Source organism: Balearica regulorum, chromosome 2 (assembly GCF_011004875.1).
Source record: "Balearica regulorum gibbericeps isolate bBalReg1 chromosome 2, bBalReg1.pri, whole genome shotgun sequence".
In the NCBI taxonomy this organism is placed as follows: Eukaryota; Metazoa; Chordata; class Aves; order Gruiformes; family Gruidae; genus Balearica; species Balearica regulorum.
In genome coordinates, this window is record NC_046185.1 from 118,691,146 (window position 1) to 118,716,790 (window position 25,645).

Sequence of the window (25,645 nt, forward strand, 5' to 3'; positions counted from 1 at the left end):
GAGAATGAAAATGCATGCAAAAATTCCGTAAATTTAAGCTACCACATCTTGTTCTTAATTAGTCCTTTCAGGTTTTCTAACTCCCCAGGGAAACCTTAGTTTATCCTGCTGAGTATTTGTAAAATTAATTAGGCCTTTATGATTTGACCTTCTTTGTTGAAATTCAGTTAACTGAAGCTGTCATGAGTAATTACAGATGTAGATATGTAAGAAGCGAAAGAAAAGCATTTCATCTTTGCCACTTTATTGTTGGATGTTTTAACTCTATCAAAAGCAAAAGATGCTTGTTTTCGTTTACACTGTGTAGTTTGCTGCATGATAAAAATTCAGGCAGCATTAAGACTATTAAAGCAAGTTTTAGTCAGGATCTGAAGACAAGGAGAGAATACAAGGAAGCATGAATTTCAAAGAATCAAAGACAGGCTTTTTTCATCCACCCAAACGTTAAAGCCTAATTCCATGTTGGTGTGATACAAAAACTCCTGTCAAAGTTGTGCTCCTTGTCGCAATGTTAGACCAGGATGAAAATAAGAATCCTTCTTGGGAAATTCCAGTGCAAAGTAAGTAAGAGTAATCTGAACTCAGTCAGCTAGCTGAGGAATGTCTTCTAAAATAAAGTGTAAATAGATTGCAACTTCCTATTGTAGATCTCCCCTATTTCTGATGCTATGCCATTCTGTATTTTAATTATTTTCAATAAGAATTTTCAATTAATTTGTTGCCAGAACCGTGTGAGTGGAAAGATGTCACTTCAGTCCATGCGCATTCTAACTTATTGCAAGGCTCTTTATTTTCGTATTAAATTATAATTTGTAGGGTACTATAATTGTGCTACTTCTTTCAGAACTGTCTATGTTCTGATCACCTTAGGTGCAAATTATGCCTTTGTTTATTCATTTACTCATAAAGCCTTGGTCAGGACAGAGCAAAAGATGATCCCTTAAAGCTATTTTGAGATGTTGAGTGAATGTAGTAATGTAATGTGGATCCATCTTCATTGCTGGTTTTAATAAGATAACTAGAGTCTTTCCTGAAAAATCTGATCACTTTGAATGAGTAGGAACTCAAGGCTTAGAGAGATCTTGAGCTCTTCTTTGACAATTTGAGATTGAAGGTAGCTGTGAGGACTTCATCATCTAAGATGGATTCCACATCACTGACTCAGGTAACACTGAAACACTACAATTTATTTTCACCTGGCATTCATTTCTGCAGCAGATTTCACTGCCTTGTGCGTGGTCTTGCCCATTTTGTTAACCCTATACTGCTTTCTACTTAGATGAAAACTTTAACGTGTACCTTAAGTAGAGCATTCTGTGACCTCTTCTCTTACACTTGTATCTTATGGTTTCAGCTTGGATGAAACTGCTTCAGAATAATCTTATTGGTGTGATCTACTCAGGGAATGTTTTCATTCTGTGCTCAAAAGATGATGAAATGAGTGAATCAGTGTGGTGCATAGTACAAGATGGAAAGCAATATCCTTAGAGTACATAAAAACAGGGCAAAGACTAATTTCATGGTTGGTGTAGTAGAATAGTAGAAATAATGAGGTCTAGTTATAGAAAAACTATTTTGAAATCAAACAAATCTGTGTAGTTCTTAATTTTGTAAAATATATAGCATTGATTTTTTTAGTAGACCATCTCATGCCCATGCCTGTCTTCCTTTAAAAAGATTAACCTTGTTGTTAAGCTGGTGCGTGTGTATGTGTGTAATGTATGTTCAAGTCAGAGGTTAAATTATCCTAATTCCAACCTCATTAAAGTCTTTCTCATGTATTATTAGCCTTTGGATGGACAATAAATGGACTCAAACTATTGTGCATTTCCCTTTCCATTGTGGACTTTAAGTGGGGTGGCGGAAGAAGAGAGGGTGGCATGCGGTAAGGTTTGTGTCTTATGGACCTGACTGTAACACTTACAGAAAGCAGATAATTCCCCAAGCAAACTTAATTCACTATATCTCATAAGACATGTACAAGCTGCTACTTTACACAGTTTCTTAAATAAAAAGCTTGTTTTGGCTGACACTTAGTAAGGTGTGAAAAGCAGTTGCATGAACTCCTCGGAAAAGGATGTGATCCCTAACTGTCACATGAAAAGAAGGAAGGCCAAAGTGTATTGAAGTAGAAAACACGAGCATGTGTCATCTTCCCATGTCCTCTTACGTTCTCCTCATTTGAATGTTTCTGACGTACTGTGAAAGATGTAGGAGCTGTCCTTCAGTAGGTGTACAGCTCCTATAGCTGTTAGCCTCAATGCCTATTGAACAGCAGCTTTCTAACACAGAAGCTTTGTAGCACAGCGAAACTTCACTTAGATAAAATATAGTATGTACCAAAGAACGGGTCTGAAATACTTTGTAGATATTATATTTCAAAGGTCCTGCAGGCTAACACATTCAGGCTAGCACATACTGCACAGACTAAGTAAAAATATTCTTGGAAAAAGAGAGGCTAAACAACTGGTGATAGGATACGAATTAATGGGTTTAAATTGAAGTGAGCACACACCACCATTAAATGCTCAGGGTAGTAAGACCTTGCAGTGCTTACCCACAAAGACTGCAGGATCTCCATTTCTAAAAGTGTTTAACAATAAGGAAATATTTTACTAGGAGATATGTAGATGCAAGTGATTCTGCCTTGGGGTGAGGTATGGACTAAATGATCTCATGTAGACCCTTCCCTGCCCAATTTACCATAACTCGTCATATATAACCTAGGGTGACTGGCCACCTCCCTGACATGCATGTCCTCAAAAAGTAGAAATTTCTCTGTCTCGGTGTGTCACATGAAGCATCAAGAGAGACATCTCAGCTGCCTTGATCTTTGCTTCTGTTGCTCAGAGCGCTTTTTAGTCACCTGTTCTTTAGTAGGACAAAAGACAGGAGGTAGGACACTGAAGATAATTGAGAGAATTACTATTAAAAAGTTGTTTGAAATTCCATGTTTTGAATTTTGAGTAAAATCATTCTTTTAATTAAAAAAAAAAAAAGTGGGTGAATACAAGGTTCCCAGATACTGTTTGGCCATATTAGTTGGGGAAAAAACAGTACCAAATTTTGACCATATCTACGTACTCAATTAATATCCTTTTTTTCTGTCAGCCACAAAAGCTTAGTTTAATGAAATACAAAGATCTATGAACTCTTTAGGAAATATTTAGTCTCTTCTGTTTCATATTATCTTTTCATTCTTAATACATCTGCAGCAACCAAGGTTGCAGGTAATTGCAGTCAAGGCTCTAGGTAGTAAAACGTCTTGATACTGAAAATTAGCCAGATGATGTTTTAAGGTATCCAGTACCAAATGAATGATAGTGTTTTCTCATCTAACCTCTGTGAGAAACAAAACCGTGTCCTGACCTTTTATTACTGTTTGTTTAACCTGTGAAGTAGTATTTCACTGTATTCTGAAACACACAAAGATGTAAATCATGATTGTACTATGATATGTTACAACTTCACATTATGAGGGATCATTAGTCATGGAGACTGTTAGTAATGTGTGGGCTGGCCTTTCCCAGGCAGCTAGGCTGTGTAGTCCAGGCTGAGAACTAATGATGACTGTTGTCAACTGGCTGTTTATACGAGCTTTCAGCAGACTTTTTTTGAGAGTTCAGAATTGTTCTAGTATTTAAAGTATCTGCTATTTTATATAAAAATATTCTCTAATGGCCCAAATCCTTATGGTGCCTGTGTATTGGTCTAAGCAAATTTAATTTCCTTAACATGTTCTAAAGTATCCCAATTGCATATGTAAGGAATTGGGGGAGAGAGGAGCTGTGCTTTTTCTGAATCAGGATTGATTCTTGTATTGGGGAAACCTAGAGAAACTCACTCTCATGCTCTAATGGACCTAATCTGGGCATTTGATTAGCCTGTACTCTGGCCCTTCTTAGGATGCACGTCTAGATGCAGCCAGAGAGGTCTTCCCATGTGCAGGTGTTTTTGTTGTGGGGTGGTTGTTGTTCATTTGTTTAAAAAAGACGACAAAGGCATGACTGATTTCTACTAAGAACTTTTTTTTTTCTCTCTGGAATTTAATAAACTCAAAATTTGTAGGTGCTAAGATATATGGAGTCCTTAAGGCTTGGCATCTGAACAGCTACTGCTATTTTTTTCAGTACAACAGAGTTTTCATTGTTTCTTTTCATAATAAAGATGCCAATAACAAACCAGTTATTTTATACACATTGTTCTTGGCGCTGCATATGTATTTTTTCTTCCTCCACTTTTTTTATCTTATGTTATATTTTTACATTTTTTGAGACTGTTAGATTTATGCAGTTAATCATGTCACATGTTTTTGCTGCTGAATTTCCTGAGCAGTCTTGCAGTGGCCAGTGACACAAATGCTGAGAGGGATATGTGAATGAATAGCCATAGCTTTTCCTGTTTCATTGGACATGGAAATCAAAACAAGATAGAGTAGGAAAACTGCATCTTCACTGCAGGCACATCAGCTCAGGTAGTGCCCGATGGTAGAGCTAATTCAGGTACCCCTGTTTGCAAAGTAGCAGAAATTGCATGCAATTTAGTGTCAGTGCATCAAAGTGGTTATTTGCATCACTGTGGGGGGTCTGTGCGGCCCTGTGTGCATGGATGGTACTGTCTACCCTGTGAAAGTCAGCTTGAACTCTGCTCAGTGTAGGGTTGATGAAGTCAGAGCAAGGTGCGCAGCCTGCACCTACCAACATACTCAGTTCTTGTGCTTCCCGATGTGCTTGAGAGAGGCTAGATAGTAGCAAGCAAGGGGAGTGCTGTCATGGCAAGGCATAACTTAAGGTGGGACAGTCCTTCAGGGTGGCTGAGGTGAGGCCAGGCTCCAGCCAGCTGTGTTGTCGCTACTGGGGAAAGGGGAAATGTCGTAACTTCCTTGGAATGGACACATTCCCGCATGCTGTCCTAATAATTAAGGGAAATATGTTATGATACCAGATTTTTAATATAAACTCCTTCTCATAGAAAAGCTTTTCATATTTATTGAATAGGTCTGTATTTACGAAAAATGACAGTCTTAATCTTGCAGCTTCTGTTTTTGGAAGTCCCTCTTGGCATCAGTGTAACCACACTTGCCCATCTGGCTAGCTTCCATTGCAAAGGGTAAGAAGTGCCGCTGCTTTTTCCTGAAAGGTTTAGTTCTGTTGTATTAGTTTATGCATCTTTCTGAGCTGCGCTGCTATTAGGATATACTCTTACTGAGTGTGCACCCCACTGTTATTCAGCCAAAGCTTGTAGTGCCATCTACTTGATACAGTGACAGATCCTAAATTTAGGAGCTAAAGCAGACTCTAGGCAGAGCGAGACAGAGAAAGATTGCAAGGATAAGGATCTTGGCAGATTCATTGCAGGTTTGCGTTCTGGGCTGTAAGCCTTGCATTTGATGGCTTCAAATTTGGCAGATGACATTTATAGAAGCAGTGAAAGTCAGAGTGAAGTAGTGTGACTGATGATCCAACCTGAGGCTTTGGGGGGAAGACGGCAGGACTGTTTGAAAGAGAAGTTGTATGCTGCTACTGTGATTTCTGCTCTGCACACCTCTCCTGTAAGTAATGTCATTACTTCAGCGTCACCTGGTGAAAGCAAATGAAGCTGGGCTCTTCTCAAATTCCCAGCACAGCTCTTCCCTTTAGTAGGCGTATTACGATCAGTTGATATGACTCTTCATGCCAGTTGGCTGTCATGTGAGCAAAAGTTGCTCTCAGCAAAGTTAACTTAAGTGTAATTTATTTGAATCATCCTAGTCTTATGTGACTTTAAAAAAAAAAAAAAATCAAAAAAACCCTACAAAAACTTCCCAAATATTTCTTTTCTGCACAAAGGGTATTTTTTCCATCTTAAGTCACAGTAATTTCTAACAGCTGGTAGTAGTTACAAATCTAGTGGTATCATTCCACCCTTGGGTGATAGCTGATGCTGAATGCTGCTAGGACACTGCAACAAAGCAGTCTCATGACATTTCCCAAATAGCCAGCCAGACAAGTGGTGCTCTGCTTTTTTCACAAACCGGTTAGTAGCTCTGTTTTTTCAAAGGTGCTTAAAGCCTGCTGATTAGAGTAGGAGTTACGGCTGGTCTGTACTTGTTTAATTTGAAGCATAAGAAATCTATCTGTCCTATAGAGCATTTAAGTAGTATCTTGGTTAATTTTGTATATATTAAATTGCTGGATACTTAAAACAGGAAACTTCTGTGTCTAAAAACATTGAGTTAAACTGTTATTTTTCCTTACTTGGAGACCCTTGGAAGAATCTTGTGTTATAAACCATAATTTGGGGCACAATCTCAAAGATCCTGAGTCATATTTTTCTGAGTACTACATCACTGTAGTATTTGAATATTTTTCTGATACACGAAAGGAAAGGGTGTACAGACTTTCCTTCTTTTCCATTTGTAACTGATTTGTTTATAAGGAGAGTGTCACTCAGAAAAGCTGAGTGAAATCTGACCAATGCATTAAAACAGCTGACCTACTGTGAGACTGCAGGAACTGATCGAGTGAATTTTGCCCCTTGATTTGGTAGGGGTTGGTACAGCGTTGCTCCTCAAGTCATGCGGAAAATCCAAGCTCAAGCTGGGCTGTCTCTGTTTCTGGATACACTCCCTCTTGCACTCAAGAAGCTTGCATGTTCAAAATTCAGGAAAAAATTCACAACATATTGCGTCAAGCTTTGATTTGGCCTATGTAGTGCTTTAGTGTTTTTCAGTCAGATGTGTTTTTCTCACTGGCAGACAGACACTGGCAGTGGGAAGCAGCAATTCTTGCAAGACATCAAGAAACCAGGACCTGCTGGGGACCGTCTTTCTCTTCTCCTAGGGCTCTGTGTCAGGAGCTGAGCGGGAGGATCTGCGTCTCAGTGGGTTTCTTATGCTCCCATCTGGCTGGAATGGACCTTCAGCTGCCTAAAGGAGATCTGAAGAACTTCAGAGTGGGATATTACATGAGTAGTTCTTTTCTTCTTTTTGCTTGGATATTAAGGTTTTTCAGACCTAGTCCTTCATTACAAAGGGGCAGGATGGACGGGGGGGTTGTAAGACATCTGTTGTACTTGCCGCAGCCTGGAAATGAAGATTTGGGAAATGCTTTCTTTGCTTCTGGGACAGTAGGTGGAGCTGTTTATTACACACTTGAAACCTGCTTCTTTAAAAATGAGAAATTAAAAAATGTGGTTGAGAAACAGTTTTCATTTGCACTGGTGGAGTGCCATGTCCTAGCATCCCTAAGATGTATTAGAAAGAAGATGTGAGTAAACTGGTTTTGTGAAAATACTGCAATTTCTTGGATGCTGCTTTATCTGTCCAGCCTTTATTGTGGCATTCATATATTTTCCATACTGCTGAAATGGAGGAGTTCTGTCCTGCTGTGCTGCATATGATTCTCCTGGTTTTCTGCCTTCATTTTGTAAGATTACACAGACGTTTGCAATTAAATTTTCTATATTTCTAATATGATTCATTTTTTTATCATAGAAGAATTTTATATTGGTTATGTCACAGTGGTAGTGGTTGTTAATTTACCTTTTACTTTTTTTTTTGCTTTACCATTAAAAATGAATTTTTAAGCAGAGTACTTTTGTAAACCAACATCCTTAGTACCTCCATTTTGCACAAGCGATGGAAGATGGTATTTCCTGCACAGAACAAATTACAAGAAGTAACAACAAAACTACCTTTAGGTTGGCTTGCCAAGTGTTCCTTGGCGTACAGGGGCTCAGTTTGATGGACATGAGACAAAGGAGCTTAGGCTCAGGAAAGACAGACCTGTTTGTGTTCTAACCTTGCTTTTCAGTTCTTTGAATGAAGATCAGGTAAATCCAGGGAGACAATCCTGTTACGGAGGGTGGTCTGAGTGTTTTCATTGAGAACTCGCATCATGTGCATCATTGGCTCCTTCCCTGTTTGATGAGCTGTTGCATGCACTGTAGCCCCGTTGGAGGTTTTGTAGTAGACCTTTCTCAATCCCCTGTGGTGGCGAAATCTCCTATAGCTTTACAGTAAATATGTCCAAAATGTAACGGATTAGCTTAATGGAACCTGATATTGTAACTAAATTTACATTGACTACTTTGACAATTAAATTAAACATTTATGTTGCCTACTTGCAAGCTCAAAAAACAGAGTAAATGCTACTGAATTAAGTCATAGCATACTTAGTAGTAATATATATTCTTGTTGTTTTCTTTTGCTAATGAAAGCCAATAAAATGTTAATTGTAGTATCTTTTGCCAATATGTGCTTAATGATAACCTTTGATATAAATTAACTTCTTTCATGTAACAGCCTTCTTTCCAGTGTTGGCAGGTGAGAAAATTCATAAAGTAAGCATATAATTTAATTTTCTGCAGCGGGTAATGTAGCAGAACATTATGGTACACAATCAAGAGCACAAGCAAAGTATTACTTTCAGTCTTTATTTTCTTGGTGTTGTACAGGACCACAGTTAATAAGGTTTATTGGTGAAATAATCAGGTTTACAGGAGAAATAATAAACAATAAACAGCAGTGCATCATTTGCAGAACCCCTGGGTTCTTGCTTAGTTAATTGTATACTCAGTAAAACTGTTCTTGGAAACCAGAGGGATCTGCTCTTACAGTATTGCATAACTACAGGCTGAAGTCAAGAATCTGAAGCTTAAAAAAAAAAAAAATAGCAGCAGCAGCTCAGCATCTCATTTTAAACAATCTGAAATTGCCTAATAACTTCTAAAGTGAATTACCCAGTAATGACAAAATAGCAGTACTTCGTTCATTATTGCTATTATTCATCTTATCAGCAGCTCTGGAAGACTTCAAGATGTTCTGTGAATACAGGGTCATATTTTATTCCAGTCATTTGAAAGCTCCTCTGTAGGTGATGGTGCCCTCCTGTAAGTCAGTGATAGTAGATTGCTTATTTCTGAAATACTTTTGGCATTTTATTGGAATGGGATTATTTTCATATAAGAAGAATTTCCTGCAGGCATATCCCCTTTGCTTTTGACAATCTGAGCCAAACATTTGGCCACAGCTTCAGTAGTTTATACTATTATGAGGAAGAAAAAATCAAGCTGCTTTGTGGAGAAAGCTTTGGAAGACGTGGTTAGAACCAAACCAATTCAGTCATGTTTGCTGAATTTGCAGAAAAGCTGAAATGATGCTTTGGAGGTGTAAACGATCCCATTTGTATCAATTCAGATGACAATAAGGATACTGTTAGTGTTAACTGGTTTTTTGGTCATCAAAATGTGCAGGGAAGGAGAGGAAGTAGCCTATTACTAGGATTTGAAATGAAAGTGAAGTTTCCTTGTGGAATGTCTAGCCATTCAATTTTTATCACGTCCTTTTTGGTTTTCTATAACATGAGTGGCAGAACTTGCCAGTGAATTATGACAGCTAAAGCGCCCCATAAAGATGGGGGAAGAGTAATTAATAAAAACAAATAAAATTTTGTGCAGAGATGTCAGGAGGAGGAAGCTTTCTGGAGAGTCTTTGAGTGTGCTATCTAAATAGGAAGATGGAAAAGGGAGCACTCCAGGAAGATAGACAGTTAATAACTGCAAAATAATTTTTTTTGCATTGGCTTTTCTTTGGGGGGGTGGAGGGGTGAGAAAAGGGAGTGGGGTGGTGTTGGGCAGAGTTCAGGTGAGTTTTCACATCAGTCTGCCACTGTGTGAGGGCCTGCCTTAATTGGAAATGTCAAGAGTAAGTTTTAGAATAAATCAGTAAAAAGAAGAGAAATTAATTGCCAGGACCAGATGGCAATTTCTCACAGGTTCCACAGGAATTCGAAGATTAAATCATTGAACTGTGATTTGAAAACTGTCTCCTAAAATGTTCTTGGTACCTGGAAAATGGACAGATTTGATATGCGATGCTGATTTCTGATAGGAGATGCAGGAACGAGGATACTGCAGACCAGGAAGGCTGACTTCTATACTGAATGAATGACAAAATTGATGAACAAAATAGTCATACTCCCACCGGTAGGACTGGGGAGGAATCAGTATGATTTTGGACAGCAAAGTCACTCCTTGCAAATCAAGTAGAGGGCCTCGAAGGAGCCAAGAAGCATGTGAATTAGGGTGATCAAGTTGCAGTCCTACACTTGGATTTAAAAGGCTTTCAGGGAGTTCATGCAGTGGAGGCTCTTGAGAAAATGAAGCTGTTGAGCAATAAGAGGGAATGTATTTCATGAATTAATTACTGATTTTAAAAAAAATGGGACAGGGAGGAAAAATAGGACTAAATGATCACTTTCCTTAGTATGAGGATGTTAGTGGATTTCCTTTAAAATGGTGTTATTACTATTCTGGGAAAAAGACTAAATAGTGAAATTAAGTTTGAGTGAGGAAAAACTGTAAAGAGACTTCTGGTCCTTAGTGACAAGGCAGAAAAGCAGCATGTGAGAAGTTGGGGTTTTTTATACGCACGTGTGTATACATCTATACAAACACACCAATATTAACATGTAATATATGTAATATATACCCTTAAATACACATAAGCAGCAGTGGGATCTGATGAGAAAGGAGATCATCTCATCCCTTCTTTCTGCAAAATAAATTCAGGTGGTGGTAATCAAAATACAAGTAGAACGTGTAAGAATTAGTGTGAAAGGAATAAAGAATAGCAAGTTTAGTAAGTTCATAGTATGCCAGCAGCTTGAATTCCGTTGGCAGTTCTGGTCTTACAAGACTGATAGAATTGAAAAGGCACAAAGAAGGGCAGTGAGTAAGGGCAGAGATGTGGAGCAGCTTTTGATAGAGAGATTGGGAGCAGCACTTCTCAAACTGTTGGTTGTGCCCTGAAAAGGGGTTGTGGGACAGTTTGGAGGGGTTGTGATGTTTCAGGCTGGCCCGGGACCGGCAAGCAGCCTTCCTGCTGCCAGCAGTAAAGAGGGTTCTGCGTGGCTGGGGGTGAAGATGCTGCCCTCCTTTTCCACAGTGTCTGAAAACTCTCAAGTAGGAAAAGACAACCATCACACCTGTTTGGATATCAAATGCTTGGAAATGTCCTGAGCAGAAGAGATGGATCTGTGACATCAGTCAGAAATTTTCCAAACACCGTATTGAAATACTTGTCCAGCAGTGCAAATTAAGCTAGCTGAGTTGCAAATGTCCTGATCTTTGCGTTTGGTTTGAACTGTCATTTTCAGAAATACCTATAAATCATTTGACCTATTTGGTATAGTCATGTGAATTCTGTCTCACAGGAATTTCAGGATTTTACATTGTAATTTGGCAAACATAGTGCTGTAAGCAATGTGCACCAATAAGCCCTGCCTTAATATTACTCCATTGTTTCTATGCTGAATTCATAACTGCTAACTCATGCCTAATGATGCTAATGTCCCAGCAGCTCATGCTTAGGCAAGGGCTGGTTGATTATGTTAACCTCCATTTAAGCATGAAAAAGATTTTTCTCACTCTCCATCATTTGGACATCTAATTAAACCTGAAGCTAATGAAACTGTTCTGGTTTATGCTGCTTGGAAAAGCTTTTCCCATCATGTCTTATCTTGATAATTAACTCATTATTTAGTTGCTACACCTTTGCTACACCTTTACTACACCTCTTTACTAGTGCTAAACAGGCTTGGCTGTTACACCAAGGCTTTTAGGGCATGCATTCTGTGTTACCAAAGGAAGTAACTGTTCAAACTCCTGCTCTCATGAAATACCTCCATACCTCTTCCTGCTCTTCTCTTTACACTTTAGCTCCAGAATAAATGGTAACCCTGCTCAATTACAACTTAGAAACCAAGTAGTATCTCTTACTGCTTTACCTTTTTCCCTTCTACCTGTGAAGCAAGCGTCACATACCACTGTCAGACTTTCCTATTGCTCCTGACCACTGGGTTGGGCACTTGTGATTCCAGCCTGGCCTTTTACTACACCATTAGCAAGATTGTTCTGATTGCACACAACATTTGAGTGGTTTTATTAAATAAATTAATTTGTTTCATAGCCTACATATATTTCAGTGCAGACTGGGCGGGCTGGAGCAGCAGTCTTACTGATGCCACCAAGGCCCCTCTGACTGCCTTCACTGCTCCAGAACATCATCTAGGGTCTGCACTTGCTGCTGCTGGGATGTAATTCAGCTTTGCTGACATCACTAAGCGAGGTGAACCTACTTTGCTATGCCAACGAAAACATAACATAGTCGTTTTGAAGTGTAGTCTGAAATGATCTGCCATATGCATAGGTGCATTTACCTTGTTTGCTTACGTCTAGAATTTTATTCCGTATATCTTTGCCAGACTGCTTATAAGTTGTCTGAAGTTGCATGCAACTTTTATCCCCTTCATTGTAGTTTAAAAAAAAAAAAATAGTGCACATCTATGTGATAAGTGATTTAATCGATATTGGTGAAATAGCATGAAAAGCATCTGTGATAAGTGCCATACAGATGTGAGATATTTGTTTTCTTTGGCATGGTGGTGAGCTTTGCTTGTCCTTTTTTTCTTTTTTCATTTGTAGTCCCAGTAGTGTACACTGCAGCTGGATGGCCATTTGGAAATGCTTTTTTGTCCCTTAATGTTGGGAAGTAATGTTTCCATCAAGGCTATTACTGAATTTTTTTTTTTTTCCATCAAGGCTGAGGTTGGGATGATTCAAATTGAGGTAGGTGTTGCCCAAAGTTAGTGACTTCCATTTTTTGAATGGTCTTTACTACTAGTAGAAAAGCTAAGTTGCGCTCAAACCATTTTGCTTCCAAAGCTATGTGCCTTATGTCTGTGTTGTTGTAGTTTGAGATGATTGTCTTCTCTTTCCACTCCTTAACATTTAGAGGGAGCTTGGCGCACTGAACATTAAAATCATCTTTTGATACAATAATCTTACAGACCTTTTTTTTTTTTTCCAAAGAAGAAATGTTTTTTTGCTTTTAGTTAATTTTAAGAAAAGCAACAAACATACCTACCAGCCTTAAGACACTTGTACATGTTTTGGTAGGGAGAAGGCAATCCATCATAGAAAATGTGTTAATGAAAACAGTATACGTTAAGCAGAGATACATTTTAGTATAAGCTTTTGTGTCTCAGGCTCAGCCTCACCTGAAAGATTTTTGGATCCAGCTGGAGCTTTTCACTGACTTCAACAAGGTTTTGCAAAGATGCAAAATTCTTCTTACTGTGCACCTGCTTGAAAAATTGGGCCCCAGTTTGTGATTCATGTTGTTTTTACATTTGGGAAGGTAATTTCAGCCATTCCTGAAGGCTATTAAAGCATTTGTATCCTGCTGCTTTATTCAAATGTTGATAGCTATTTTGGCTTACTAAAGATTGAAAGGGTTCGTGACTGGATCACAAATAGGAGTTTACAGAAGTAGAAAATGATTTATTTAGTGCTACACAGAGCCACAAAATGAAGCTTCAGTAGTTTAAGTTTTTAAAAAATAGTTTCGATGGCAATATTTTTTCCTATAGAAGCTTAAGTGTGCATGGGAAAAGTTCATCTTTGATTTTTGAGGGACATAAAATTTTCTTAGGTGTGCCTGAGTAATTTGGACAGAAGACCGTGTGATGAGATTGTTCATGGTTTAGAAGATAATCTTGCCGTCATTTCCAGCAAAACATTTTGATGTCATGGAATTCAACTGATTTTCTACAGGCTGCAGTGTTTCATGTGTATTTTTGTTGTTTTGAAGAGTATTTGAATGCTGTTGTTTTATTAATGTAGTAAAAACATGGTTTTAGCTATTTTATTATGTTAGCTATTAATAAAATAAGAAACTATAATAGATTTGGAATCATCTTCCTTACATGTAAATTAGAGTATGTTTTCAAATTTTTAATGCCATTATCTCTAGCAACAAAGAACAAATTATGAGGCAGCCATTATGTATATCTCAGCACTTCTCACTTGTAGGTGTGATGGTGTCTTACAAAGGAGTTGGGTAAATGTTGTCATCTCTATTTAGCAAATGAAGAACGAAACCAGTGCTATGGAGGATTGTATTATTAATGACATGCAGAATTTCATTCCAATTTCGATAAATCCATTAGTGTTTGTTAAAATATTTAAAAAACAGGAGGCATAACACTTATACTTTATATCAAATTCCAGGTACCAGAGTAAGTTTCTAGTCTTGACTCATTTTGCTATTTGCTCTGCCTAACTCCATAGGATTAATTTCTTTTGATTTCCAAAGGCTTCTGAAAAAAATCCCATTAAAAAAGATGCAGAAAAGGTCATGATGTTATCAGGAGGTTAGAAATAAAGAGTTGTTACAGATTAGAAACTGAAATTAAGCTGAAATGAAAGAGTAGGAACAAACGGTGAAATTTCAGCTTTGGCTAGAGGCATGTGGGGCTTTATATTGAAGGACTTCTTTAGCTTATTAAACGATGATTTGGAAATGAATGGCAAGATGTTCAGAAGCAACAGAAGGCTTTAGATTAGGTGAAGTCAAAGGTATCTGCATGGATGTAGGTAAAGGTTTTATTTCAAGCTGTGATTGGATTGGGATTTTTTTTTTCCCTTCTTTTTGCCCCTTTGACAAATGCTGAGCAATGCCACCTGGACAGAGGAACCTAGCTGGGTGTGCTGTACTGAGTTTGAAAACTTCCAGGAAATAGTCAAGTGGGAAGAAGCCTGAGCAAAAACTGTACCCGTGGAAAGTAAGTACTGGAGGATGCAAGAATTATGATGGAAGATAACACTGATGGTCTTGTAATTCCAGTATGCAAAGTGAAGGTGCCTTCTTGCCTAAAATAGTCATTGCTTCTGATCAGAAAAGGCACTAATAGATAATTATGAGAGCTTTCATTAGCAGCAGAAATGTGAGAGTGAAAGAGTTTGCCTTACAGAAGAGATGAGAGGATACAATAAAAGTACAGAAGGTATTACATGGTGTAGAATTAAGTGTTTTTACAGTTCCTTTTGATACCAAATGTACCATCATCAAATTCACACTAAATAAATCCAATTATTTTTGCAAGATTAGGCTAAGGAATTTGTTTTTCAAATAACACCGAGGTTCAAACTTAACAGGATTTTCAAAAGACAAGCAATAAAATTCCATGTTACAACTCCTCAATACAATAGCAACTTCCACTCTTCAAAGAATAAGACTATTTCTACACACAGGAGCAGGGAGGGAAGCTTGAAATAAATGGGTTTTGTTCCAGTAACTCCTGCCCATCTGGTCAGATATCTAACCCAAGTGTTATATGGACCATAGTTCATCTTGGAATTTACTTTCCAAGGCTGAAGTGCATCACTTCACAACTGTTAGTCACCAAACTGAAATATGGAGGGGAAAAAAAAAAGGGGGGAGGGGGGGGAAGTAGTATGAAGAATAGGCAGGGGAGGCACCGTGATCAGAGGGAGGGAGAATGAAGGTATGTGTAAGCTTCAGAGTCTGCTATAGACAGCCCAGGATGCAGCCTTGACAAACTATTGTAATGCTGATAGCTGGTTTTGATTACATGCATTTTAAAAGAATAAGATGGGTGAAATTTAATTCTGAGACTGGGGTTTTTAAATGAAGGCTGAATGAAGAAGCTGTTGAGACAATTTGTTAGCTGTTTAAACAGTTCACGAAAAATAAGTTAGAAAAAATCAGTTTTAAGAAGTTTAAAAGTCTCTCAAGCACGATCCTAATTCTGAGAGCGATTTAGACAACCAGACGAAGGGAGACAATGGTAACGTTACTGAATAACAGCAGCAAGAGCACAATGTACAGTAAGTAGTCGGTACGTTGCTTGCTTTAGATGAATGGGTTTGGGTTGGTATGGAAAAGGTACAGTTTATCACAGAAGTATATTGATTTTTTTTTTAATATACAATAAATTGCTATGCTAGAGGATCTGACACCTTTGCAATATGGTGATGAATTCTTTGGTCTCTGGCAGACAATTAAAAATACCAAATGCTCTAGAGTCAATAAAAAGCAATGCACTGATACTCAGAAGACTGATGGAAAGCCTAAGGGAGGCAGATCATTTTTAATTAACTCAGCTTGAGCATTTTGCTGGAAAAGATCATTGGAAATCTAAAAAAAGATTAAATTAACAGTTTTGAGGAGTCCAAAATTAATTTCTGTTCTTAACAAAAAAAAAGCAGCAAGCCAGACTTTTTCTGCTACTTAATGATGTGAAATGTGAGATAATTGTTGGAAATCAGGTTTAAAGCTCATAGGGGTGAAAAATGTAACACAGGCAGGATGTGTTGAGCAATATTTGAGTAAATGAGCATTTTGCAATGGTGAACTTTATTTCCAGAGGGCAATACTGTAATGACACCTTCATGGTTCCTTTTCTTTTGGCAGCACCTGGAAACGTGAAATGAAATGGGAATTGTTGCTGTGTAGTTTGGCCTAATATAAGTAAACGTTACTGGGCACACATCTCCGAAGTGATATTGATGCTCTCACAAATGCATCAGTTGCCATGACTTCCTTTCTGGATGCGGCAGCACAAAGCCCCACATGAGAGCAGTTGTGTGTGTAGTCATTGCTTGCATCCATTATGGGATGGATTGCTGCATTAGCAGAAGGTAGCAAAACAGGAGGAGGAAAAAAAGGGAAGAGGAGTAATAGCAAGTAACCATAATATGGAGGAATAACAATTAAAGCAGCATCTCCCTTTGACTTCCACTTGCTCTTGTGAGTGGAGAGACCGCAGGAGGCTGCATGCCTCAGCCTTTAGGAACGCACAGCGTCGACTTGATGTTTCAGAAGAATATTTTTGAGACCACTAATGAATCACTGTGAAATTTACCTCACATCAGATCTAGTGGAAGGACTGTTCTGAGTGACAATTCAACATGCTGCCCCTGCCTGTCCTTGCTGAAGCTGTGTGCTGTCATGAAGATCTGGAATGCAAAGTAATAGGGGAGTCAAAGGTTATTTGGTCAAATATCTGGTTCTTAAAAGCAGATTTGAACCTTTGCTGTGATTTGGTCCTGTTGCTGCAACAAAGAATGAAGCTTGCTTTTGTACTGGTTTAGTTAGGGGTTTTTGGGGGGGGAGAGGGACAAGAGTGTTTGTTTCTTTTAGCACTGTTACAGCATACATACTGTTAGCTGATGACCTGCAAACGTGCAGAGCAATGAAGGAAAGTAAAAGTAACTGCAAGGCAGTTAATGAAGTAGAAATATTGGAGCTCTGGGAAGAGTATCCTGGGTAAAATGTTGAATCCTAAATAGTATATGATAATAGGAACACATGTCCAAGCTGGAGAAAGATATCCCCCTGTGCTAGAGAGTAGGTTTTTTCACTGACTTGAAAGAAACTTGTATAGCTTGAACTTCTGAATTACATAATTACCCTGAAAGGAACACTTTCAATGGCTTGATAGAATAGTACATACCAGGATAATGCCAGAGGCATCTTAGGAGTACCCAGCCTGCTAATTAACATAAACATCATTACTCTTACCTCCTTTCAATTCTTCAAAGTAGCAGATTCTGTTGTGCCTGCCATATCTAATGTACTGTGTAATATTAAGGTACCGGAGTAGGTGAATCTCTTGCTGACACCTAATGTCACCTGCTTTCACACTGACGTCGTGTGGGATATACTTGAATTATGTTCTTATTTCAGTCAAGGGCAAAGCCCTTATCAATCTTAGATGTAAGAATCAAGGCCCTAATTAAATTTAGATGATGTGGGTTTGTTTTTATTGAATTATTTTTTTTTAGTAGAGTAAACCAGGAAGTCAAAATCTGAGTCACTTGTGCTCTGTTGAACAGATCATGAGGCTTAGATAAAATACTTGCATGCTCTCAGGGGTTTGGTTGGGATTTTGGTTATTATAATTGGATACACACAAATGTAACAGGCATATAATGCATATTTTAAAATGTTTATCCCATTTACGAAGCTTACTGTTTTTCTTACTGCATGTGTATTTCTTTCATCTTTTACAAACTTCTCTTTATGTTCTTCTGATTAAATAATAAATCTGGGGATTTCTACCCTGTTAAAAATAAATATTTTATGTTAAGGATTTTTAAGAAGTTGAAGTCGTTGAAGACTTTTGAAAAGATTCTGAAGAAACTTCTCAGCTACACACAGTAGAGACAGTTTAAAGAAAAGCATTTACTTCCACGCAGCATTTTCTTTTAGTTGGATATTTGTAGTATGCCTTTAAGATAGAAAAAAGTGCAAATATTCTGGGTAAAATATAGTGTGTTGAATATAACCCATTTTAATGGGGTGTGACAAAAGCTGATATTTTACTGATTAACAATACAGGGTAAAAAACTCTACTTGATCTATGTTTTTTGGATCTCTCACATTTGAGGTATGCAGAGTGAGAGACAAAGAAATTTAAGGGACCTGATTTTCAAGAAGTGTTAAGCCATTGCTAAAAAACAAGCTCCTTTAAAGCACCTGTCATTCTACATACCACAACTAAGGAGCCGAAAATCTGATCTTAATTATCCAGTTTAAGTTATATGCAGTGCATATAAAGGTATGATTTGATATTCGTGTATATCTGTACACCTATAAGTATTCATCTTGACACATAGATATGGTAATGAGTAAATAACAAGGATTTGAATAAGAATTGGTTATTTTAATGTTAAGGAAGAAAATAACATTCCAGTAAGAGTCGAGCATTTGTATTTTATTTGGTGAGCTTTTTCTTTCAGACCTACTCAGACTGAAAACATTCAATGTAATTTTTAAAAACTCATAGTGAACAGAGAGTGCAGGTGACCAAACCTAATGATGATTCTGGGGGTTTTTTTGTTGCTTTGCTTGCTTGTGGTCTGGGGTTTTGCTGGACACTGTACAACCAACAAATCTCTGAAAGTGCTGCTTGCTTTTACAGTATCTATATAATTATTTCTTTATTGAATGCTATTTGAGCTTAGTCTATTTATTTTCTAGCTGCTGGGTGTAACTGATGGTGATCTGTCCCATGTGAGCCTTCAGATTCATGCGGGAACGGTAGTGGTGAGATCAACAAGTCGTCCCATTCTTTTCTTTTGAAGTGTCCCTGCCTTAACCTGAGACAGCAGTTTGCGTGCTGTCTGTTTACAACAGAGTTTGCGTGCTGTCTGTTGGGTGCTCCAAGGCACTCAGCCACTCTAGGATACAGCTGCATCTACCTCATCCTTCCTGGAGTTGTATTCAGCTTTTGTTTATTGTCATGAACGTAGGTTTTCTCAGGACAGGACAGGGCAAGGCACCTTTTGACAATGGCAATAACATGGTGACGTCTGACAGATGCAAAGCCAAAATGGATATGTAAGTCTACTGAAGTTGGAGCTTTTCCTTTTCTTAGCATCTGTGGCAAATGCATGATGCAGATCACCAGTCTGTTTGTTGTGCTGTTCAGCCAAGCTACTCTAGGTGAAGGACCATGGTTTACCTCACAGCTTGGACCTCTGTAATTATTTCTGTGACATCTCTTATATGCTTAAAAACTTTCCTCCAGCCATGCATCCTTCCCCCCCCCCCCCCCCCCCCCCCCCTGCATAATGTCTCACTGCTTGCAGTGATCAAAAATCTCTTTAACTCAGGGATCTGGCTTACTTTTCACCTAGCTGGCTTGGGTTCTGATCGTAAGGGAACACAGCACCACAGTGCTTAACATGAACAAGTCAGCCAACTGGTTTTCTGGGTTCTCAGGGGTAGTTTCACAAGCAGTGCCTAATTTCCTATATGTCTGGTCACATTGCCCTGAATCGTCATGGTTTATGTCTACGTGCAAGACAGATGCTGTAGTGGCTGTAATCTAACTGTATCCTAACTAAGGGCTTGACAAAACTGTGCTTCAATCAGCTGCTTCCCTGTTACACAGCACCATGTGAAACAAAGCTCCCTGCAGCCTCAGATCTTCTGGTCTCTCTGGCCTTTGGTTTGTGTAATTGTAGTAGAAGTACCAGGTTGTTTAGACTCAAGTTCATGTTTCGAGGGCAAGTTAGACTCATTTCTCGTTTTCAGCAACTTAATGATTAGAGTCAGAATTTCTGGTGATTCTGGGTGTGAAAACTTCTGGAGAGATTTTACTGCTTATTAGAGGAAGAGGAGCTCCAGATATGCCCATAGTTAACCATTTTTTATTCCTTAATTCCTCTTGACTTCATACCTCCATTACAAATCTAGCATTGGTCCCTTATTCTAACTCCAGTAAGTTCAGCAGTGTATCTGTGAGTTTGCCATCCAAATTCTCCTCCAGAACTAGTAAGATCAGGATGAACCGATGAAAACCAGGCATCAAATACACATTCTTCTCTCTTGGGCATCTTTATGCATCATATTTTGAGAGTTCTGATGCCCTGTTGTTAGGCAAGCTAGTATGTTGCTTCTGAGCTGCTAATTTTTTTTGTACATGACTATACATACATGTGCATGAACGTGCCATAAAGCTATTGCATTTCCTTTCTGCTTTTAGTAATGCTGAATCTAGAGAGACCAATCCACGTGGCCTCTGAATTTCTGTAAAGCCTTTCTAGCAGATATCCTTGATCTCTCTCAGCAGATAAATAACAACGAGGAACATGAATAATGATCTTTATTTTTGAAGGCCTTCTGTGGCCCTTGTGGAGATTTTCAGTTGGCAGAAGATACATTCTCCATCATTGATGAAATGGAAGAGGAAAAGAGGAGACCTCTGAAAAAAAATCTGCAGAAGGGTGGGAGATGAGAGAGCACAAAGCTTGGTAGAGTAACTACTTTGGTGGTGTAACTCCTTCACATAAGTTCAGATGCTGGAGTTGATGACGTGATAAACACGATGCCTGGTCTTTGTAACTTCCCATGCTGGAACACAAATCTTGAGGTCTGAGCTGGTATTTCTGCAAAGTTAGAGAGAGATTCAGCTTTTTAAGTGAGCTGGGAAGTTTAACTGTATGTGTAGAGTGGTTTAAGTACTTTTTGGATACAGACTGTGTGGTGGCACTGTTCAGAAAATGAACTGAACCACAATCAAGGGAATCTTTGTGACATCAGTATTTCCTGTAAGGGGGGGGAGTATTTCAGATGAAATAACCTTCTCCATCATTGGATGTGTGTTTTACAGCCTGTGTGTGCTTTGCCCATATAGCTGAAAGAGAAATACTTTGCTTTAATTGCTTGCTAATTTCAAATAATGTTTTTTATAAATCAACAGCTCTTCTCAAGGCTGCCTCTGGTTTTTTTTTTTTGAAGTAAACCTTTGCTGTGATTTATAAACTATTGATTGTACCCTGAGCTTTTGTTTTCTCTGCTTTTGTAGTTACAGAGATATAACCAATACTGAATTCCTCTAAAGCTTTTCCCTTTTTTGCTCAAGGAGAGAGTACTTGATTTTAAGTATCTGTGCATTCCAGTTTGTGTTTTTAGAGCTCTCACAAATAATATATATGATTGGCCTTTTGCTTTAGGCAAGAATCTGTGCAATTGTTTTTCTCAGTAAAAATAATTGGCTGTCAATCAAGATACTTAGGGGATTTTTGTGTTTTGCTGTAAGTGCTAAAATACATTCTTTTTTATGTCTGACTTACACAAACTTCAGTAGTAACTGAAATTTGTACCCTTAGCCTAGAATGGTGGTTTGAAAGATGCCTAGAAGCATAGTACAGAATTGGGTAAAAAATTGTATAGCCCAGTACATGAAGAAAAACATCATCTTGCTATCTCAGTGTTTGCCTCTATTTTTCTTGCTCTTGAATATAAGTGCTGATTTGCCAACAACAAACTCTTGATTGCATGCTTCTTTCACCCCTGCTTGTGGGGATAACTACTTGAGTTCTGGTTCTTGTGGTTTATCTTTGACCCTCGGTGTCACATTTTCTGAATTTACCTTAACTTGCACCTTTTCTAGGGTCTCTGTGCTATAGCCAGAAAATACATAGAAGTGTAAAAGCTGTGAAAAGTGTGGCATTCTATAGAAGTGAACAAACCCCCCCCCCCCAAAATATCAATTGTGGTTGCTTTGCTTCCTGTGGAAAGGAAAGGAATGGGAAGAAAATTGAAAGTGTTAATAGGGCTGGGGGTAAGAATATTTACTCCATTCTGATGCTGTAAGAGAGCATCAAGACAGCATCCTTCTATGCATCCAGCTTGGAACCGAAGTGCAAGTGCCTGTACTCCCAACAACTTTCTTGTTTGTTTGTGGCACCCATGTCACGGAAGGAATCTGTATTGTGTCATTAGGTGTTGCACTACCTGCCACAGCCATCATTTTTTAATAAAAGAAATTTCCTTTCTCCCCCTTTATCTAATACAAGATTGTACAGGAAAACATGCTTTGCTAAGCTTTGCCCTCCTGCACCCAAATCACACTGTTGAAACAGGCAGACAGATTTCAAGTGGAAAGCATCTCCACAGTTAGGAAATATTTATGGAAAACATAGTTACACCTTTTCCCTTTTGTAAGCAGTAAAATCTTGGTTAAATACTTAGGCATTTTAGGACAGTTTTGAAGGAGATCTCTACTTGCATTTCGCTTCCCCTCTAAGCCTGAAATTTGTCACTCTTTAGTCTTTTCACATATTTGCAACTAAATGTATAAAACTAAACCGAGCAATTAATTTATTAAAAAGAAATATTTATTTTTTTCAGCACTAGAATTTTTAGTCATTAAATTAATACAAATTATATTGTTACAGTTCCTATTGGAGGAGCTTCCTCCACTTGAAGTTTGATTAAATGCATTTCATTATTTGTTATAAATCAACAGATATTTCAGTTACAGAGATACTCCTGTATCCCTGTTTTGTAGTCCTGCATTTATGGAGATGCCAATGCTTTTGTATTCTTGTCATTTTGAAAGATTAGTGTTTAATATTGTCTCCTTTTTTTTTTTTTCTTTTTCCCTTGAGAATAGGTTTTGGGGCTTGAGAATAAGTTGTTACTTTTAAACCAGCAATTCTCCTTTCGATGTATTTAACATTGTAAATCATTGACAGTTACACATCAGAAGCAGATTTGATCTGTAATTCAGATGATGGTACATCACTGCAACTCTACAGAGAGGAGTTTAGGAAAGGAGTATCTGCTGGCAGTCCTCTGCAGTGCCTGCAGACTGTCTGTCCAGCAGCTGAGCCCGGAAGGTAAATCCAAGCTACATTTACCTCTGACGAAAGAAGCTTGGTAGAGCTTTGGTTTCATTTGGAACCATGGTGAGGGAAGGAGGATTTGACTGAAGCACAGAATCTGCAAGGCAGCAGAAAAATCTGAGAAAATCCTCTTTCTTTTTTTTTTTTTTCCTTTTCCCTGAGAGAATCCCTAGGTTACTCTGTACCCATTTTCTCCTACTGATTAAAAGCTGGCAGTCTGACCATCTTGTGGTGGCATTTCAGGCTGTAGCCATAAAAGGTGTAGCTTTTGGCTCCTTGTTCTGTTACCCCGTCCATCTTACTGTACCACAGCGATGATGGAATTTGTGGAGTGACACCAGTGTGAAACAATACAATGTGATGGAGAATTAGATCAGTTACGTTCAAAGGTATTTCAAACTGGTGCAAATTTGGATCCTATTGGCAGTGTTTTATAAAGCTAAATTTTAAGTATACCAACCCAAAATATGCCTTGAAATGAAGTGGGCGTATGATACATTGAATTTCTAATGCTATTTCAAGGGAAAATTTTTCATGCATAAGCCTTGCGCCCCATTGTATCCTTTTAAAAGAGAAAGAATTTCTAATCAGAAACTTCTTCTTGCTTCTTATGTATCTTTATAAAACAGTGTTGTGCATGTCTGTTAACTGTCAGCAAAATAAATATGGAAACGTATAAAACTTCACTGCATGTGAGCCATGGCTATGTATGTATGGTGTATGTATGTTGCAGGTGTCAGAATGGTTTTCCAAACTCAGTAGACAAGGCTGTTATGGACCTGTCAATGAAAAATTACCTACTCCAGGTACCTGTGTTGAGAGAGACTCCTCTAGCTGTCTATGACTGCATTTATGTTAGTGTTTCAGTTCAGAGCAGTAGTACAGTTTTGGAGCAAACCTGCTCACTCTCATTTATCACACCATGGTTTACATCACAGGTTGGTTTTGGTGTGCACAACCTAGATTCCTTCTGGAAGAAACTAAGCCAAAGTTTATCTCCAGGTGCTCACCAAATGTGCCCTGTTTGGTTATAAACTCCCCCCACTGAACAGATAACGTCTTTTGAATCGCGCCCTGAGACAGGTTCAAACCGTGTGCAAGATGGGAATGGTTGGTCCAGGGAATCGGACTGTCTTCCCTGAAGCAAAGCTCCTGAACCACGTACCACATAGGTGTAGGCCTTCAGCGCTGTCTAGTTCAGTCTACTGATCTGCTCTTGGTGTGCTGAATTATCTGAGAATTCATACATAGCCAGAGGGTCTGTGCAAAGTACATGAACCAAATCTGGGGTCTGGCTGTGCCATAAGCTCCGTGCAGGGGAGATCTCTTCCATCTGCAGCTTTTGGAGAGAGAAAATGCATGAGGGAGAAAGGAGAAGAAAGGCATCAGATACCTGAATGGCAGTATCTACAGAGGAACTGAGTAATAGTATTTGCAACCCTTTTATTAGGGAAAAGTTGGAACAAAACTTGGCATTCTAAAAATTCAGAACACGTCATTTTAAAAATGGTGAAGATCATTGAAGAACCATTCTGTCTTTTCCAAATATTCACCACCTAATCATCTTTTTGAATTCTAGTTGTTGAATTAGGTGCATTTCCATTTTTCAAAAGCTTCTGGGTTATTTCAATTGTTTTACCATTCACCAAAAACATCCTACTGAAGTACATTTGCTGTACTTCAGATTGATAGGTACCTGATTGGGAAGAAACAGAGAGCACACGTGGACCTAGAGGAGGAATGAAAAAGGCAAGTTTCTGATATTCCCTTGCATCCTTTCTCCCCTCTGGGAAAGTTCACTACGTACAGCCTTCTGTGTCCTGGGTGAGGCATACTGTCAAGGGCTGAGGAAGAATTACTGGGATACATAGAGCTGTAGGACCATCTACACTTTAATTTATCACTAGTTCCTTAATACCTCACTAGCCTGGTAACCTGGCTGTGTTTCCTCTTCTATAGGTGAATTGCCTTTTCAAGAACAGTCCTTAGTACTACATTTCCATGGGGATGGGGTAGGGAGAGTACCAGGTGGGTGAGATTCCCAGCCTTCACTTGCAAGAGATATTGAATAATGCAGTTTATCTATATGTATATGCCTGCATGCTCACACATGTACACAGAGTAAAGCTAAGTAGCTGCACTTATAGTCACAGCTACAAAATAAATACCATTATTTTCTAGATAAATTCCAAATTATTAGCTTTTTATATTTTTTGTGGTTACTTACTGATTTCCTTTCATTCCATTACTGTATATTCCTTTATATGTTAAAATAGCAGTATGTTGTTAAATTTGCAGAAACATTCCCATAATAAAAAGCTTTTGGATCAAGTTAAGAACATGAACTGTGAAATATTGGAAGTATTGTAACAGTGAAGATTGTGTCTTTGTTAAATACTGGTGTTACTATAGCAATAGCATATGTCAATACCTTTTAAAAGCCTACCTTTGCTATATGTTTTTGAATGGAGAGGTGGAGGTGCTGTCAATATTTTTCCTTCCCTTTTGCAGAGATTTGTCTGGTTTGTAATAAGGGGCATGATAGTGCTTCCAGAAGGTGTCAATATTGTTGATACGAAACATACCAGGGTAACACGTCATGTTAAATATAAAATGCATGCTCTGAAAACAGGGGTTTTTTTCATCTGCCAAAATACTT

At 38.4% G+C, this 25,645-nt stretch overlaps 1 protein-coding gene across 4 annotated transcripts in view; it reads left to right on the forward strand.

Annotated features, from left to right (window-relative positions):
- MYRIP (myosin VIIA and Rab interacting protein) overlaps window positions 1-25,645 on the forward strand; it is a 238,508-nt gene that overhangs the window by 75,249 nt on the left and 137,614 nt on the right. The window contains exon 1 of one of the 4 annotated variants that reach the window (XM_075745556.1): window positions 5,439-5,551. The exons of the other annotated variants lie outside the window; for them this stretch is intronic. The gene's annotated coding sequence lies outside the window, so the exon portion shown is untranslated. Of the gene's footprint in view, window positions 1-5,438; window positions 5,552-25,645 lie in introns of those variants that run through there. 4 annotated transcript variants of the gene reach the window in all.